At 47.5% G+C, this 15,027-nt stretch overlaps 1 long non-coding RNA gene across 1 annotated transcript in view; it reads right to left on the bottom strand.

Moving 5' to 3' along the window:
- Nucleotides 1–13,469: 13,469 nt before the first annotated feature.
- LOC146355299 (uncharacterized) overlaps nt 13,470–15,027 on the bottom strand; it is a 33,663-nt gene continuing 32,105 nt past the window's right edge. The window contains exon 2 of the long non-coding RNA XR_014787145.1: nt 13,470–13,790. This is a non-coding gene — a long non-coding RNA (uncharacterized LOC146355299). The remainder of the gene's footprint in view (nt 13,791–15,027) is intronic.

The following is a 15,027-nucleotide window of genomic DNA, read 5'->3' as shown; positions in this document are numbered from 1 at the left end:
GGTTTCCTTTGAAAAATGGATATTGTCATGGTCAGCGCCTTAGCTGGACTTTCAAGGACCACACTAGCACGGTCTGCACTCGCAAAAAGCTTTATTCAGGATGGAGTACTGAATCACCGTGATGGTTCAACTCACACACCTGAGTGACACCAAACTAAATTTCCAACCCTCTGCTATAGAAGGTGATAAACAACTTATGCTAAGCCACATTCCTCTGTGCTCCCTCCTCCTGTATTTGCTATTCATCACTGTGGTTTCTCATATAAGGTAATCCATGCGTTACACCTTTTCGCTTAAACCTAGACGTAAATTCATAAGGTTATGACAGATGACAGGAAAACACTAGCTTAACTGCAAGCTCCATAGGAAGCTACAGAAACCCACAAACTGCATCCTGTTATTCTTCACTGCCGCACTAAGCAAAGCCTTTCATAAGCGTTCTGTCTTACTGACTTTCTCTATATCGCATTATGGCTGCTAACTTAAAATGGAGTCTCTTTGGCCAAAACTGAATGTCCACTACAGCCATGACAATATGCCTCCCAAAATATGAAATTCTTCAAAATGCTTCCTAGCTTTATTATAGGTCAAACGACATACTTGTCAACTCTCATCTTTCTGTTGTGTTCCTTCTTGTTTACCCTTGGGTCTCAAAATCTCACTGCGTGTAGCAGACAGCGCTCTCCCATGTGCTTTGTGAATGACTTCAACTGGGTAACCTCTGCTTTTAAAATCCCTCTTTAGTGTTGAGCTTCTCTTTCTTTTATCTCTGCACAATTTCTGCGTATTCGCAAGAACTGGCTTACAAGAATGTTTTCCTTCATGTGCCTAGGGTGCGAACTCTGAAAATGTAAGTAGGTGTTGCATTCTGTGCGTTTCTTGCATGTTACTGTTCGTAATTTTCCTGCTCTCTTTGCAACCGTAATATCTAGGTCAGTAATATGGGTGTTGCTGAAATCCATTTCAAGTGGGCGCATTTGGAATCCTAACAAAGTGCCATGGGCACTAGTGACAAAATGGCGGCCATAGTGGGGGCATGGCTACTCACAAAATGGCCACCAAGGGGATGGGTGTCAGGTCAGAACGGAGTCAGGTGGGCAAGCAAGCAGGGAAAGGCTCCCCACCTTCCCCATAAAAGGCCTCTGCTGCTGCTCACAGCAAAAAAGCCCCCAAACAAACGGGGCTGGGTGGGGCAGCCAGCGAGCCTGGGAATCTAGCGCGCACAATGAACAAAAATAGCACAGGCTTGTGAGCAAGCATGCGGCAAAATCCTTAACTTTGCACGTGTCCCCCACATGCACCAAACAACATCCAGAATGCCACAGCAAACACAAAGCAGGTGGCCATGGGGAGAATGGGAAATGCCCCTGCATCACCACCACTCCGAACACAAAAGCCTGGAGGTAAAGCAACGCGGGCAGATCAGCAAACAGGCTGGAAATTCCATTGCTTCACCCACCCACCACCGACAAGCAAACAGAAGGGTACAGAAGATGAGCACCACACCGCCCAACACACAAAAATAAAGGGTTGGAGACCAAGCGCCATCCCCCTCCTTCCCAAAAATTCAGATAGGAGGTTGAGCAAGCAGGCAGGAGATGCCCCCCCTTTTGCCTCTGCTCCCCTCTCAGATGGGAAGAACTCCAGATGACGAGGGGTGAGGGGAAAACTAAAAGAAGAAGGAGCAACAGAAGGAGAGGTCCTGGAAAATTCCTCTGTAGTGCATTTGATTGATTGATGGATTGATTGATTGGCTGCCTTTCAGGGCAGAAGCCCTCCCAAGGTGGCTCACAGCAATAAAATACATAAAATCAGTTAAAATATTAAAAATGATAAAAACATAACAACAATAAAAGCCGACCATAAAACCAGCAATGATGTTAACAGCGGTAACAGCAACAATAGCAGTCATATCAGTACAAGGCCGAGGTAAAACAATATATTTTCAAGGCCTTCTTAAAAGTTTGCAATGACAGAGTACGGCAGTCCTCTGGTGGCAGCTTGTTCCAAAGGTGTGGGGCCACTGCAGAGAAGGCGCTCTCACGTGTGGCCACTCATCTGACTGCTCTCACAGATGGGAAAATGAGAAGGGCCTCTGTTTCTGATCTCCAAGTGTGGGCAGGCATAGTACAGACACAGTCTGGACAGATGCATTTTCCATCTGTTGTTTCTTTTTTCTTTTACTTTTACTCACCCCTCTTGTCGACTGGAGTGCTTCTTGGCCTTGAAAAAGCACTTTTGGCTCTCGCTCCTCTGCTGAAATCACTTTTAAGTCACAGAACCTTGGAGACACATCAGACCGCTTCCCCCGGAGCCTGTGTTCTGGCCACCTAGGTCCCTACACTTGCCTACAGCCTTTTCTGAGTCTTCCTTGACGAAAACCTCAGGACTTGCATCCAGCACCATCTCCAGGAAGGATTTCATGAGATCTCAGGAAAGGTATCTTTCAAGCTCTGTCCTATTTCCTAGACGTCCTTCCTCTACAAATCATGGCCCCCACGGCTGTACCCACTTTTCTATCATGTGCCTGTGTGAGTGTGTTTAGCGATTTGGTTTAGTTTTGAACTGGCTGTTGGTTGGAAGCCAAGCCCCTTTACTGCAGCCTCGCCCTGGTTGTCCAGGAGAAGGATCATAGCTGGGCCTCCTTCTCCTTGCTTCCTCTTCATGCCTACTGTGATCAGTCAATTCTTCCAGAAGAGATGGCCGATACACATGTGGTTAAAAAGAGAGTCCTTTGCCATAGTTGTGAATCCTCACCCTCTTCCCTGAGAGGAAGCTGGAAGAAGCAGGTTGTTCACAAGGGGCTAGTAACGGGGGGGGGGGTGCGTATGTGGGAGAGGTAACCATGCCCCGCCCTCACCTTTTGCCACAGTGACTGTGCACAAGGACTAGCCTTGGCCCACTGCCCAAAGTTGCACACAAACTGCTTTTGTGAGAACTCTTGTGACTGCTTTCCCCCTCCCCACTCACTTCTCCCAGTGGCAGGGGAAGCACAAAAAGTTCAGTGAGGTGTTACCCACCCCTGGTTTAAACCCTGTAAGATCCCAGAGCTCCACGCGCAGTTGCTCCTGGCCTTCCCCCTGGCAAGGCATCACTTGGCTGCATAACTAGGGACAGCCAAAGACCTTTCGCTGTATGTGGCGGAGCAGCAAATGGTGCCCCCTCACCCTTAACTAAGGTGCTTAAGCCTGTCGTGGCTGAGCCGTGGTGGGAATTAAAGAATTCTTACCACACAGGCCAGTCCACATTTGCAAAAGCCTCTTTATTTCAGAACAGTCAGGAAAAACAGATTAGGAGTTGTCCTTCTAAGCCCTCTTTTTTCTCTTCGTGTAAGTCTAGGCAGGGTTGTACTATCTCAGGGATCTCATTTAACTTCTTTCTTCACCATCTTATTGCTACTTGTTTCAAGGTCTTTTGCACTGGTGGCGGAAGACCGGACACTCACTCTACCTGCTGTTTTCCTAGGATTCTGGATGCCCGAGTGTCTCTCTAGGCTTCCGCTACTCTGGTTGGTAAATTATTGGCAGTTTCCCCTGGTTTCCTTTTAACAGAATGAATGTGGTCCCAGTTGAAGTTGGAGGGGAAAATGTCTTCAGTGCTTCCTACTGGTCTAAGTGAGTGTTGGTGTCATTTTGACTAGCTGGCTGTGTGACTGGCCAGCGTGATTTCTTTTCAAAAGTGGTCCAATCAGTTTTCTTCAGGACCAACCTCATGAGTTGATTTATATTGGCCCAGTTTGGATTGTGACAGCCAATTACGGCTAAGAGCTCTTCACAAGACTTTGGGGGGTCTTTTCTGGGGTCTGGAAATTGACCAGCCAAGTGTTTTTGAGATCTGAGGGGGTCCATGGCTCATGTTTGTCCATGGTATTCTGTCCATCTCCAGCGGCAATTGCCACACGGGGCACTGGAGAGGTTGGAGAGGAGCAGAAATATTCAGCAGGTCCTCGTATGACCCGCTGTCATTCAGCCCTTGGGTCTCTCTATCAAGTGAAACTGGGGTGTTGGCAGATGGTTCTACAACTGTCCCTTGTCTAGGTGGTGGTTGTTTCTTGACGTGGGGGAAGTTTTAACTGGGTGCCGAGTTCACTACAGGCCGAGCCTCCTGATGCTCCTTTCCGGGGAGCCGGTGGGCGATGGGGAGGCGACCTGTGGTTTAGCAACAACTCTAATTCATCCCCTCCTGCTTCTGACTCAGCTCCACATCTGTTCTTTTCACATTTTTCTTCCAGGGCAGGCGATGCCACTGAGTCAGCCTGGATGTTGGCTAACTTTCCTTCGAATCTGCTGTTAGCATCCTGAAGGGCTTTCACCTTCGAATCAGCAGGTCGCTTGGTCGCTTCTGCATACTAGTCAAAATATGCGTCACACTGGTTCTGGGCGATCTTTGAGCCCAGTTGTTCTAGGGCACCTCTCAGATGGACAATTCCATCTAATCTGAACGACCCTTCAGTTGGAAACTATAACTTGGGGGATGTCACTGGAGTCAAAGTGCCACTTATTTAACCATTTGCAGATCCGAGGACCATAGCTGTCGAATCTGTACCTGGCTGGAGACCCTAATGGGGGTAGGGGAATCCTTTTGCTTTGACTTGAATCCATTTCCCTAATCCTGACACAAAGCAGAAGCAGACAACACCTCCCCCATCAGCGCTCTTGTGTTCACTACAACTCATGGACCGTGAGGTCTAGTGGCTTTCATGGGGCAGCTGCACCAACGGGGAACATAGAACAAATAAAACAGACAGGTTGAGTCCCACTCAACCTCACTGCATTTCTTCCCACTATTTTTCTACTGACCAAGTCCTACCTGGCCGTGGTTGAGTCCCACCCAACCTGGGGAAGTTTTGTTCTGTGGAACCTACCTTAGCTGCCATCCGGATGGTCTTTCTAAGACCGTGTCCTACACAGTCCGGCTGAGTCCCACCCAACCAATACAAGTGGACCTTCGCTGGGGTCTCACTTTCTCTGTTTTCCTTCCCGGGTGTACTGACTACTACTCAAGAGAATCGGGCGTGGGCCCCACCATTCTTCCCAAGGGGGTCTAGGAGTCCTTATGGGACTTTATCAAATGGGCCCCCCTGGGCGGCGAATCCCAACTGCCAATTCCTGGCCAATGCACCAAATGTTGTGGTTGAGTCGTAGTGGGAATTGAAGAATTCTTACCACACAGGCCAGTCCACACTTGCAGAAGCCTCTTTATTTTAGAACGGTCAGGAAAAACAGATTATTTATTAAATTTATTAATCGCCCACCTGGCCGGTCACCCAGCCACTCTGGGCGATGAACAAAATACATCACAGAACAGTTTAAAACAATAAAATTCTACAATAAAAACACCATATTTCTAAAAATACCCTAACCCACCCCAAATGCCTGCCTGAACAACCACGTTTTTAATGCGCGGCGGAAGCTCATTAAAGAGGGGGCATGGCGATGTTCCCTAGGGAGGGAGTTCCACAGAATTAGCTGCAGCGAATCTCTCTCAATACACGCAGACATGAGAGAGAACCCCATCACATGGTGTTCTGCATTCTTATACCTGACATTCATCACAGGCTGCTCTTTCCATCGCTCCCCCCTCCCATCTTCCTGTGAGCTTTAGGCAATGCAATGTAACGCTAGGAGAATCAACAAAAGGTACTTTCCAGTTGCACAGGATATGGCTTAACCACAAACATGAGGTGAAAGCTAAAGCATCCTGTTATGAACATGGGCAAGTTTCTAAGCAAGGCTCCCCAGCACAGCTTTTACCAGAATACACGTCAGAGAGTACAGGCTCACAAAATGGAGGCCAAGACACAAGATGGCATCAGTCTGGTTCATGGCCCCCTTCCACCACAAACCCGAGACCAGCCAATCTCTTTTGGCACCTGAAGTAGAACATTTCACATGTACCTTGCCCCCGCTCCCCCGGTAGTAAATATCCTCCATGGAAGCATCTATTTTTTTTTAATCAAAGTTAGCAGCCATCACAACATATTGTGGCACTGAATTCCGTAACCTAGGCTGTGTTTCCATGACAATGGAAGGAGAAGCTAATGGAGGAGTACCAGATTTTTAAAAAGGAATCAGCTTTGCTGTGAGCAGGGTTCCATGAGCAGATTCTCTGAAGCAGTAAAAATCGCTTCACAGAACATACTTCCTGGTGGGGTTGGAGTGAACATCATCTGACTGGCAGGGGCTGCTCAACCAATAACAGAGGCTCCCCCGCACTTTCTCCTTTCCCCTGAAACTCCAGATGCACCTGCATTTCAGGAGCAAGCCTCATTGAGCACAATGGGAGTTACTTCTGAGTAGACACACATATGCTTGTGCTGGGAAAGGCGGCGGGGGGGGGAGAAAACAAAGACAGAAACCAGCCCCCATTGTAACCTGCAGGATATCTATAAGGAAGCTGTGAAGTACATACTTCCTAAGGCAATGAACTGGAGCCTTGAGATCGCACTTAATGAATTCGGCTTTAAAATGTGCCATTTCAATTGAGGGGGAATCTCTGTCAGTTCTGATGTGGGAATTCAAAGGCAAGCCCCATTCAGCACAATGGTAGTTACTTCTGAGGAGACACTAATGGGTTTGTTGTGGGAAAGAGCAGGACACCAGCCCCCTTTTTAATGCACAGCATCTCTATAAGGAAGCGGTGACGTAGTTACTTCTGTCAGGCAGTGCACTGGACCTCGAGATGGTGCATCTCTAAAAGGAAGCGGTGACGTAGTTACTTCCGTAAGGCAATGCACTGGACCTCGAGATGGTGCTTAATCACACATAAGGAACTGGGCTTCAAAATGTGCCATGTCAGTCGAGGGGCTTCTCTGTTATTTCTGTGGGCATTCGCAGGCCTCATTCAGCACAGTGGGAGGACACAACCCTTGACTGGGGTCATGGTGAAAGGCACACCCCTGGGCAGGGCTAGCATACCCAAGCTAAATGAGGGGGTTGGGGCACACAGTAACTCTACCAGGGAGAACCCGACCTAAGGAAAAGAATCGGACTTTAAGCAGCCTCAGGAAATCCGGTTTTTCCCTGATAAGCTCTGGGGTGGCTGGTGGATGGCCATGACATCGTGTATCCCTAATGACCTCAACATGCAGCCGGCTCGGAGTAAATCACTGGTGGAAACACCCCCACTAATCATGTAGTATTTGAAGAAATACTTCTTTGTACTTCCAATATTACATCCCAAAGCCCTTGCAATCTCACTTGGCCAAGTCCCTTTCTCTTCCCCCCGCCCCGGTAGTCTTAGGGTCCCAAATGGCTTCGCCTCAGCTTTCCCAACTCCCTTAGACCCCTTAATCAAGCCCATTCCAACCCAGACTCATTACACATCTCCTAGACGTCTGTGTACAGCAGGCCTTGGCTTGGACTCCAAAGGGACCTCTGAGCTAATTTCTCCCCACAGTTCAAACTCTGTGCATGAATGCCGCAGTATCCAGGTTATGTTCTGTCTCGTGTGCATACTATGCATTGGTTTATTTGGAAACTGAGTCCATTCTGAGTTCATATGCCTGTTACCAACCAGCTAATTCCCTAAAGTAATTGTGATGTATGTTTGTTATTGTGTGTAATAAAAATGTCCTGTGTTTTCAAAGAAGATGTGTGTGTGTGTGTGTGTGTGTGTGTATCATTAGGCCATGTCTGCCAAGATGCACTACAACAAAGGTTCAAAGTAGGGCTGTGCACCGCCTCGTTATGAAGCCCGAATAACGAGGCAAAGCAGGCTGATTCGGACCATCCTCCTCATGATACAAAGCACAGCAGCGCAGAACCGAGGTGGCCCAAGGCGAAGCACCTCCTCTGCCTCATATATTCAGAGCTTTACTTAATGCCTGAGCAGTCCAGACAGGCTGTCTCCAAAATGTATCAACTTCTGAAAGCTCATGCAGAGGGGCAGGAGGAGGAGGGGGAGGGGGGAGGCGAGCACAGGAGGAGGAAGGAGTATGCTTTGGGGAATAGGAACTCTCAGCCAGAACCGATGCCAGCAGTCTCCAATCAGAGGGAGTGGTGGAGGAGGGAGGTCTATACTTCGGCGAAAGGCAGCGTTATTGCGCTAGCTGTGTCTTTGGGAGAGGGTTGGTGTATGGTTAGATGATCTGGTGTGTGTGAGTGCACGTGCATTGCTTGCAGTTCCTCTTTCTATTTCTTTGTTCTCAATCGCCATTACTCCTTTGTTCTGTGTATTATAATTCATCTCTCTTTTCAATATTCTTTCGAACAAACATAGCTTTTCTTTGCTCGTTACTGCTATGCTCCCCCCGCTCCCCAACCATTCCATTCATGTTGCTTGTGGACTCTGGAAAAGGCTGCATTTGTTTTTTAAGGTTCACTGGCTGTTTTTTTTTTCATGGTCACCCATCACTTCTGCTTTCTCCATTCCATTCCTTGTCACCTTTGTCTTTCAAGTCTGTCTCTTCTAGATTTTTAAAAACCCAGTCTTATTTCAATTTTTAAAAACAAAGATTGACTTCTGGGCATGTCCCCCCCCCCTTAAGTCATATTCAACCATTCCATTTTTTCCTTCTTTCAAAATTCTTAAATAAAGGCCCATTATAGCAGCCTATGCATTGGTGTTTGGCTCCCCACTCCCACACCCCGTTCTGAAGTGAACCATCTCTTTCTTTTCTGTGTTGATCCTCCCAAAACAGAAATTAAAAAGGGGGTTTTATTTATATTGTTTGCTTGCTCTTGGCTCTTATCTTATTGCCTCCTGCCGTTGTCCTGTATTCACTGAACTTCACCTGCCTTCCATAAAAGAACACGAAATATAAAACAATAAATTAAAGAAACCCATTATTTGCTTAGGTAGTTCTGCTTCTCTTTTGCTCTTATGTGTCTGTGTTCGTATGTGTGTGTGTGTGCTAGGTTGTTGTTCCACTAATGCTACAGGTCCGAATTTCAAGGCAGTGTTGAAAAAGCACTAAACACATACTATTTATATTAATTGCCTTCTTATTCCAATAACTCTCCACTGTATGGCAAAGCAATCCAGCGCAATGTAAGGCATCTTCGGGGTATTGGCAGGGGCACAGGTGGACGAGGTGCTGCTCTCACCAGCAGCACTGTTAGGCAAGCTGCCTGAACTCTAGTCCAGGTAGTGTGTCCCGGTGCAGAAGGGCAGCAGAGCGCGGAGGCCAGCTGCAGTGCCTGGAGGTCAGTGTTCCAGGAGGCTGGCATGGGCAGGTGCAGTCGTCACATTCTTGCCCAAGGCGGAGCAGCATCTCCTTCTGTAGTGGAGGAGGGGAGCCCACTGATGGACATTAGGTCAGAGGTGTCTAACATCCTCAGCGTGGTAGAGGGCAAAGAGGAGGAGATCAGGGTGTGTTGGAGGAGCAGCATCATGTGTGTTGGAAAACATCAAATTTCACCTGTGCCTAGCACACAAGCCAGTGGGCCGAATGGCCTGGACTTTGGTTCCTGGGATGCCCTGGGTGGGCGGCTGGGAGGGGCAAAGTTTTCACACGTCTGTAGAAACAGGGAGAAGTTGCAGCTCTTTACTTTGGGAGTTTTTGTGGAAAACATCGAATTTCACCTCTGCCTACCACAAACTCTCAAATTTGGCAGTTGGAGTCTCCTCCAGGGGGGCTGCGAGGTCGTCATATTTCATGTCTGTGTCATAAAAACTGAAAAGGTTATGGCCGTTTGTGTTTTCCCATGCAAGTTACTGGGAAAATGCCAAAAGTGGATGATCCGGATAGCCGAATCTTGCTTCGGATTTGGATCTGAGTCGAAGCGGAGGGCACCCGAATAAGTCCAAGGTGGACAGGGTTCACTAAGGAGTATCCGAAGCAACATCAGAAGTGGATCGGGGGGTCTGTGCACATCCCTAGTTTAAAGGTCCCTTAACGGGTGTATCTCTAAACATTTGTACATGTGTCTGGGAAGGGCAATCGGTAACATTAATTTAAATAGAAATACAATGCCACAGCGTGGAACACTGTTGTGGTATGATACTGTTATGGTTCTTCATGGGTTAAAGGGAGAATAGGAAGAAGTGGAGTTCAGTAAAGAAGGGTCTGTCTCCTCGGGGAGAGACACTTCGGTTTCTACTTCAACACAGCTGCTGGTCTGCCTTTCAGAGTCTCTACATGGTGTCAAAGTGGGATGAGTTCTTGACTCAGCAGAGGGAATTGAATTGGAGGGGGTGGGGGAAGAACTCTCAGCAATAAGAGGGGTGAATGGAAAACTAAAAGAAAAAGGAACAACAGAAGGCGGGGGTGGGGTCCTGGAATATGCCTTTGTAGTACAAACGTAGCCTGGAAGAACCTCAGAGACTTGGCTTTTAAAAATCACTTTATTAATATTTTGACAAGAAAGATTCACTATTTCAGTTATTTCAGTAACGGTTGATTATGGGTCTTAATATAATTTAAGGTTAATGTGTCACCACTAGGTGTGTACAATTTCCCTACCCGGGTCCGTTTCGGGGCATCCGTGGGGGGGGGGAGGCGGTCCGTTCCACCCCCCGGAATCCTCCGTTTTTTTCAGCTCCCCGGAACTTCTGTTAATAATTCCGTAAAAACCAGCGGAAAATCCTACTTCGCGCACCTGCCGCCTGAGTCCGTAATTCAGGATCCGATGGCTGTTTTATGGAGAAGTTCCCAGTTTACGAAAAATCTCTGTAAAGGCTTCTGGGTTTTCAGATGGCGGGAATCCCCCATGTAAGTTCCGGTCACCTCACCTCACCTGACCTCTGTGCACTTTGCAAATCAGCCCCCCACAGCAGCGAAAAAAAGCCTCGAGGTCCCAGGGAAACGCCTATTTAAAAAGGGCAAAGCCCGTCACGGCTCGTGGGGATTTCCCACATAACTTCCGGTCACCTGACCTCACCTTAGTCACCTGACCTCACCTTAGTCACTTGACCCCACCGAAACTGACCTCACCTGTCACCTGACCTGACCTGACCTGACTTCACCTTAGTCACTTGACCTCACCAGAACTGACCTCACCTCACCTGATCAACAGAAAAGATGGAGGATTTCCGTGCACTTCACGACTCAGCCCCAGTGAAAGAAAAAAGCCTCGAGGTCCCAGGGAAATGCCTATTTTAAAAAAAGGTAAAGCCTGTTGTGGCTCGCGAGGATTCCCCACGTAACTTCAGGTCACCTCACCTCACCTCACCTCACCTGACCTCCGTGCACTTCACGACTCAGCGCCCACCCCAGCAGCAAAAAAAAGCCTCGTGGTCCCAGGGAAATGCCTATTTAAAAAGGGTAAAGCCCATCGTGGCTCACGGGGATTCCCCACACCTCACCTCACCTGACCTCACTGCACTTCTTAACTCAGCACCAGCGAAAGAAAGCCTCGTGGTCCCAGGGAAAATGCATATTTATATTATCGGGTAAGCTGTTCGCGTTTGTCTTCGATTTCCGATTCACAGATGTCTTTTCCTGGTTTTTTCATAAAATCCACCGTTCGGGAGATTAAAAAAAAAATCCGGTCTGGGGGAGCTCCGGTCAGGATAGACCGGGCTGCTCCGGTCCGAGGAGGATTTCGCAGGACGGATTTGTCGTAATTCGATCCCGTTTCCGTTCGTTGCGAAATTCTCTGACATCCCTAATCACCACCCCAACCCATCACTGCTCCTTCTGCGCCCTGCACTGCCCGGTAGACCTACCGCAGTCCAGCCAGCAATGGGAAGGGGAGAGAGAAAGGAAGGAGGACCCAGTGCTGGGAAAATGCCCAGGGGTCTCCTCAAACCTGGAGCCAGCCCTGGGAGTCAGAGCCATTGAACTCAGTGGCACTTCCAAGTCAGCGTGCATAGGCTCAGGCTGCAACTGAGCATTTGCTTCAAAAAGGCTTGTATAAGGCTGCAATCTTATACCAACTTATTCCAGAGTAACTGGAACTTATGAGTAACTTATTCCAGAGTAACTTATTAGTAACTTACTAGTAATTTAGGGAGCAATCCTATGGCCGCTAGTCAGCGGCTAGACGGCCATAGGATAGGTTGGTTCCTGGGACCGACCCCGGAGCCCACGCTCCGGGGTCGATTCCTGGAGAACCGACCTTCCCCTCCTCCTGCGCTGCCTCGGAGGCAGCTCAGAACGGCTCCGTATGCCGCGCTCGGAAGAGGTATGCGGAGCAGTGAAAACGGAGCATTCCTGGGGGCCTTCCGGGGCAGGGAAGGCAGAAATGCCAGTACGACACGTCCTCTGTGTTGTCCGGCAGCTGCCTCCCCCGCTCCGCCTTCTTGCAGCTAGACAGCTGAAATCTATCTAGCCACAAATGCAAGGCAGCTGAAGCACGCAGGGGATGATCCCCTCCATGCGTCTCCTGCCCTGCATTGGATAGGCGGTCACCTCCGAGTTCGAGAAGAAATTTCAAAAAACTTTCTGGATTCTTCTGAAGTTTTAAACTGCTGATCTGAGTTAGGAGCCCAGTAAAAGAAATGGGGGAAATACACAGCACTAAACTGCATGATTATTTCCCTCCCCTCCCTCTTTATTGTTGTTGTTAGTCTGCAAGTTTTCCAGTCAGAGCTCATGCTGAACATAAGCTCGACCTGGCATCCCCTCTGGTTATGAGTCTGGAATCCCTGGGAGCTCCAACCCAGCGAAGTTAAGAGAATTGGATGTCCCTGCTTCTCCTTCAGAGTCACTTTCCCAGCTTCCTGCATCTCCAGGCCTTTAGAATTTGTGCATATTATCAAATCAATAGTACACTTTAAAGCATATTTTTAAAGCCTCTTCATTACAGACTCTTCCTCACTAGAGTAGGGAGGGGCAGTTGCCATGATGACCATGGCAAGCATTTGTGGATCCCTTGGGGGGAGGGGGGGCCGCAGGAGTCCGTTCTCTTGCTTTGGAGAATTTGCTACAGGATCAATGGCTGTTGCTACCACTATGCTCTGTTCATCTCTTTCTAAATAATACAGATATTACAAAAACCATCCAAGGGGGCTTCCAGAGGGAAGGGTCCTAGTGCTATCAATCAAAAGGGCCTGTGCAGCTATTCCATCTTTTTCCCCCTTAATGGATTTTCAATGGTAAGAAAAAAGATGGAAGAAGCTATGAGAAAATCCGGGAGGGTTACGAATGGAAGACAACGTTGTCTGGACACTCCATAACATTCTGTGAATGAGGCAGGGTGATGACGCAATAAAAGCTTCATCTGGAAGCATCCCAAGTGCTTTTGAGTAAATATGAACAGGGTGAGGCTGTAGTATAAAATATCTAAAAATGCAAACTATGTTAAACTAAACTATATATACCTACCTGCCAGCCCAAGAAAAAAGATTTTGTGTCTTCAAAGATGTAATTCTGCAGACTGCCAGCAAAGATAACTCCGTAAATCCGGGCAGCCACTAAGAACTGATTTGTACCCCTCCACCAAGTTCCTCCTAGGCAGTAGGCCTCAACTTGAGTTCTACCCCGGTTCCATCTCCCAATGACCACTGAGATTCACGGGTGAACAGGGTATGAAATCTCCAGTCTTCAGAATCCCAGATGAGCAGTTAGGAAAGCTGGACTGGACTCCTTCCATTCTGTTCTTTATAAAATTATGTGTGAAAAGTAACATATTTGTTGTTCAGTTGTTAAGTCGTGTCCGCCTCTTCGTGACCCCATGGACCATAGCACGCCAGGCCTTCCTGTCCTCCGCTCTCTCCCGAAGTGTGCTCAAGTTCATATTGATTGATGCTATCTAGCCATCTCCTCCTCTGCCGTCCCCTTCTCCTTTTGCCTTCAATCTTTCCCAGCATCAGGGTCTTTTCCAGTGAGTTTTCTCTTCGCAAAGTAACATATACAATCCACTAAATAGATGTTCTTTGAGGAGATCCCAGGACTCCTTAGCAACCTGGAAAAAAGAGACAAGACGGTATGCTGAGAAAACACAATGGATGTCTGTTTTGCCACACTCAGGCTAGATTACTAGGAAATGGGCTCATATAGATTATGCATGCATTGGGCAAGATAGAAGTGCCCAACTGGTCACGCAATCTAAGATTAGCTATCAGGAAAGTGAGTGGTTTAGATTTCGTGTTTACTTCCAGTTCATTGGAGTTTTATTTGTATATGTACGTTGAAGCTCTTTGGCTTTGTATTATAACACTGACATCCTAGAGGACGACCTCGTTCGTACGGCACGCCAGGCTCACCGTGGGTTGTTTGATCCACAGTGAGCTACAGCGCATGCCAGGTGCATACGGCTGCCATTATGAACATGCAAGCCCCGATGAGTTTGTGGAATATCATCATATAACCCACGGCCACCGTGGGTTATTTCAGTTTTATTCACCCAAGAGAATCTGGGTTGACTCGTCAGTATCCAGACTTATAAAGAGACTTCTGTCTACTAAATTCATAATGAATGAACCTTTTTACCATTGTTTATCACCACGATTCAGAGCTAGTACAATGTATATATACGCTTGTTGACTCATTCACCCCAGATACCTGGGTTGGCTCATCACTATTATGTCCTGTTGAAAGGGGATATATATTTACTGAATTTACTATGAATGACCATCTGTATTATTGTCAAGTATTATCATTCAGGGACAGTGCAATGTGTATGTACACTTGTTATAATTCATTATAATCACATTGTGAACCTTATAATTATTAGCATCGTATTTGATTATGTCACACATTTTGTGGTCTCATTGATCTGCTGGTGACTTTAGTTGAGGGTTCCCCTCCCCTTGTTTCATTTTGCTATTCACAACCTCACCAGTGCTGCCTCCAGCCTCCCTCACCAGTGACTGCCCCTCCACCAATACCCAAACGGCACTTAGGAAGGACCGTCGCTTGTTCACCGCTTTTTTTTACGCTTCGGGAGTATGCGCATGAGATTATACTGAGATGGGTAACTTCTTCTTGCTCCATTTGACTAGGGGCTTCTGCACATGGAGCTTTTATTGTGCTATTGAGACTGGTTACTCACGGAAGTTTGCGGGTCCTTTAGATAACATCGTGACACGAAATGACCTGTATTCCATTTTTTTAAAAAAAGATTTGAGATAATGAGCTATCAAATTACAGTATTTTGAGTTCCACTTGAATTCCCTCAGGAAAAAGGAAAAGCCGCCATA

The sequence above is a fragment of the Heloderma suspectum genome, chromosome 2 (genome assembly GCF_057233095.1).
Source record: "Heloderma suspectum isolate Gila_16-S chromosome 2, 16-S_ref, whole genome shotgun sequence".
Taxonomy (NCBI): Eukaryota; Metazoa; Chordata; class Lepidosauria; order Squamata; family Helodermatidae; genus Heloderma; species Heloderma suspectum.
The sequence above is the reverse complement of the archived record's forward strand: the minus strand, read 5'-3'. Positions and strand labels throughout refer to the sequence as shown.